Here is a 4,662-nt window from a genome sequence, read left to right on the forward strand (position 1 = left end):
TTCCCTGGAAAAGGAAATTAATTAAATCATTATCCGCTCACTTACTTCTACAGGCTGGGAACACATGAAATCGTGTGGTTAAAACCTTTAAGCAAATTAAATAAAAGTGCAAACTTAGGAATTTAAACACTACACGTGGGAAACAACACTGTCATAGGGTGAACTAATTAAGGTTAGGAGCAACGGCATACGTGGTTGGGACATAAGGAATAGGATAGAAAGGTTCAGTGGGTAGGATCATTCTTTAAAGGATAAAAGGAAAAAATGGGATGTGATAAGGGAAGGAGAAGGAAGGCTGGGTAAGGACGATGAGGATCTCAAAATTAGACACCTTACCTTGGTAAAACGGACTCTGGTTCCTCCCTTGTGGAGAACATGTCACAGGTCCTGCCTCCCTGAAGTCTTGAGAGCGAAAAAAAAGGTGATGGTGCTCTCATGGGGTTTGATCAGTGAAGAACGATTCCCAGCCTCTTCTAGGTGGACTAAACTCCCTTTTGCCCCCAAGTGGGGAGGGGGGTAATTGGCCTGACCTCTGTCCCATTGGTCAGGCCTTGTCAGGTGTCCCGACACCCCCATCAATAGGCCCTATGACTTCTTCCGGATCTTTTGTGGCGGCGTTTAACAGCCACGTTCTTTAAGATATCTGGAATGAGACCTCTGGGGAGTAGACTGGTATAGGATGGTTGGACATGTGGTGAGGCTCTAGGTAGGGTCCCAATGCTCGTGGTATTTCGACTGGTCCTTGCTGGCGGGGTCTTTTATTTGAAAAAAGTGGCGCAATGACTGCCAGGAATAACAGCCCCCCCATTTTAGCATAGATTTTGTCCTAAAACAGGACAAGAACTCTGCAAGCAAGGTCTGAAGCCACTAGCCTTAATGACTCCTCCCTCAGTGAGTCTCACCTCGATAATAAATTAATTTCTAAGCTGCAACTACAGTGATAATTTTACTTTATTTTGATATTAAATTAACTTTAAGTGCCACATAGAAGTGAGCATGCTGGCTGTGAGGCAACAACTGAAAAATGAAAAATGCAATAATAGTTAAAGTTAAGTGACCTAGTGCAGTGGGACACAGGAAAATTAAAGCAAATTGACAGATCATATGCAAAAAAAGATAAAATAAATACATAATACATTAAATGAAACTAAGGAGGCCAAGATGGCCCCTCAAGTTTATCTACCTGGGGAGACACCAAGGCCAATTAAAAAATTTTCATACAACCTAGATTAACCTGCTGACTATGGCTACGTCATGGACATGGCACTGTCCATTGCGCACTAATGCCGGGAGAGCACATCTCTCTCATCTGAGCTCTTTAGGCGCTTGACCTTCCAGTTGTAGTTCTGGAGGTCTATGCTCCACCTCATGAGCTTTTATTCTTATTACATAGCTTAATCAAGTAGGTTAGAGGGTTATTTTCTGTTAGGACTGTCAGTGGGAACACATGATCAGCATGATAGGATCCAAGATGCTTAAGATATAAGCCCATGCTTGAGAGCTCATTCTCTTGTGTTTGGAGTTTTTCCCATGTCTGGAAGAAATTTACGCTGCCATTTAAGTAAACCCCACAGTTGGTAATTCCTGCTTGCACCTGGTGAAGCCAAATATGAATTAAGAGTATGGTCTGAGGTCATGACTCCTCTGCCATGAAGTGGAAACCCTCGTTCCTCTGAAATGTGGCTAGGAAACCAAACCAATAGAAGAATTGTGTCAGTTCTGTGACACTTATGCATGGGATGATTTGGAGCGATGCCCTCGGCACTATTTGCTTAGAGTTACCGGAGACTTGGCAAGGATGGCAGGATGCTAAGTAAGCCTTAACAATCTCGTGCAAGCCCTGCCAGAACCGATGTTGGATCAGCTGTGTAGTAAATATCATCCCAACTTGTCCTCCCAGTCCCTCGTGAACCATGCGTAGCACCGACAAGCAGAGATTACGGGGAACAACTACTTGCCGGAACGAGACCTTAACAGGATCATGAGAACCTCGGGTGATCTTAAGGGGCACCTCATCCTTTAGCAGCTGTGTCTGGCTCCTTACGGTCTCTGAAATGATGGGTGCTTCCCCTTTGTCCTCCTCTGAGACCTCTGGCCTGGTGGTGAGCCTCATTGCTTTAGCTGGGGAGCACTCTTGGGTACGAGGCTTAGACTCATTTCTGGAGAAGGAAGACTCTTTGGCCTCCTCACTTAACCAAGGTATTTCCCAAGGTTAATATTACCTAGCCATTCGTCTTCCCCTGCAGGAAGCATCCTCACTCTTTTGGGCTCCAGCTTGGCAGCCTTCATGCACCGGAGGGGCACTTGCTGTGCCACCTTCATGGGCTCTTGACCCAAGGGCATATCGCAGCCCTCATGTCCAAGATCGCTCACTACCCCTAGTCCGTACTTCTTATAGGCTGGGGCGTGGTTGCCTTGAACTCCGCTGTAGGGAGTTCCTTGGTGAATCCTTCAATGAAATGGATCCCCCTGCGATTGGCCCGCTGGACTTTGGCATCATTGGTTTGAGGTGGCGAGTGATTGGGCTGTGCCAATCGGGCGTCCATCTCCTGCATTTTTAATTCATGTGCCCTCTCTCTCTCTCTCGCTCTCTCTCAACTCTTGCATACCGCATCCTTTCTTGCTCTGTTCTTCTCTGGGCATTGGCTTCATTCATGAGCTTCCGCACATACCTTCGCAATGCCTCTCCCTCATAGCCTTGTCGTTCTGCCAAATCCACAAATGCACTGATCTCAGCAGTAGTCATTTAGCTAAATTTTTATGGAGACAGCGACCAGAACAAACTCAACAGCACAAGGTACAATGTTGACCGTGCAAGAAATTACACGGAGGGGAAAGATGCTCTAGCCTATGCAAGAGTATCACGGAAGAAAGGATAAAGATGGAGCTGGGCAAAATGTACACTGGCCGTAAAGAATACCTCCCAGGAAAGACCTATCACCAAATAGTAAGCCTCGTAAGTAACTGAACAGGAGCCTAACTTGGAAAACAGGGAGCACGCCAATGGGTGCGTGCGTAGGCTATCTGGTTGCAATGCGTCCAAAACAAGTAACGATATATATAAAAACTATGCTAGACAATAAAAAATGGAGTCACAACTATGGGTGACCCTATATGGTAGACATAAAAATACTGGAATCACAACTATGGGTGACCCTCTATGCTAGCCATAAAAAAAAAAAATGGAATCACAACTATGGGTGACCCTCTATGCTAGTTATAAAAAAAAGGGAATCACAACGATTGGTAACCCTCTATGCTAGTCATAAAAAAATGGAATCACAACTATGGGTGAACCTCTATGCTAGTCATAAAAATAATGGAATCACAACTATGGGAGACCCTCTATGCTAGTCATAAGAAAAATGGAATCCCAACTATGGGTGAACCCCTATGCTAGTCATAAAAAAATGGAATCACAAATATGGGTGAATCTTTATGCTAGTCATAAAAAAAATGGAATCACAACTATGGGTGAACCTCTATGCTAGTCATAAAAAAATGGAATCACAACTATGGGTGAACCTCTATACTAGTCATAAAAAATAATGGAATCACAACAATGGGTGACCCTCTATGCAAGTCATAAAAAAAATGGAATCCCCACGATGTGTGACTCTCTATGCTAGTCATAAAAAATGGAATCTCCACGATGTGTGACCCTCTATGCTAGTCATAAACAAAAAAAATGGAATCTCCACGATGTGTGACCCTCTATGCTAGTCATAACAAAAAATTGACTCTCCACAATGTGTGAACCTCTATGCTAGTCATAAAAAAACGGAATCTCCACGATGTTTGACCATCTATGCTAGTCATAAACAAAAAAATGGAATCTCCACAATGTGTGACCCTCTATGCTAGTCATAACAAAAAATTGACTCTCTACGATGTGTGACCCTCTATGCTAGTCATAAAAAAACGGAATCTCCACGATGTGTGACCCTCTATGCTAGTCATAAAAAAATGGAATCTCCACGATGTGTGACCCTCTATGCTAGTCAAAGAAATGGAATCTCCACGATGTGTGACCCTCTATGCCAGTCATAAAAAAAACAGCATCTCCACAATGTGTGACCCTCTATGGTAGTCATAAAAAAATGGAATCTCTACGATGTGTGACCCTCTATGGTAGTCATAAAAAGAATGGAATCACAACTATGGGTGATCCTCTATGCTAGACATAAAAAAATAAATGGAATCACAACTGAGGGAACCTCTCTGCTAGACAAAAAAAATGGAATCACACCTATGAGGGATCCTCTATGCTAGACATTAAAAAAAATGGAATCACACCGATGAGGGATCTATGCTAGACATAGAAAAATTATTTTGTAAAAATATGTGGGTGTGTTCTTGCAACACCACCACTTGCAACTCTGTGACTTAACGCAAAGTTTGTATTTATACTTAAAGTATAATAAATTACATGAAACAAACAATGTCACTGAGTTTGCTTATTGCTTCGCTAAGAAAATCCACCCCTTTACATATTTTCCCTTTAACAAAAAAAAAAAATGAGTTTAAGAAATTGCACTTCCCAAATATCTTATCTAAATGATCCTATACCGTGACTGAAAAGATGAAATTGAATGTGATATCGTAAATCCTTTATCTTTAAGTTAACAACTTTAACACAATCGTACGAAAATTATCCCTTTT

Source organism: Palaemon carinicauda, chromosome 9 (assembly GCF_036898095.1).
Source record: "Palaemon carinicauda isolate YSFRI2023 chromosome 9, ASM3689809v2, whole genome shotgun sequence".
Taxonomy (NCBI): Eukaryota; Metazoa; Arthropoda; class Malacostraca; order Decapoda; family Palaemonidae; genus Palaemon; species Palaemon carinicauda.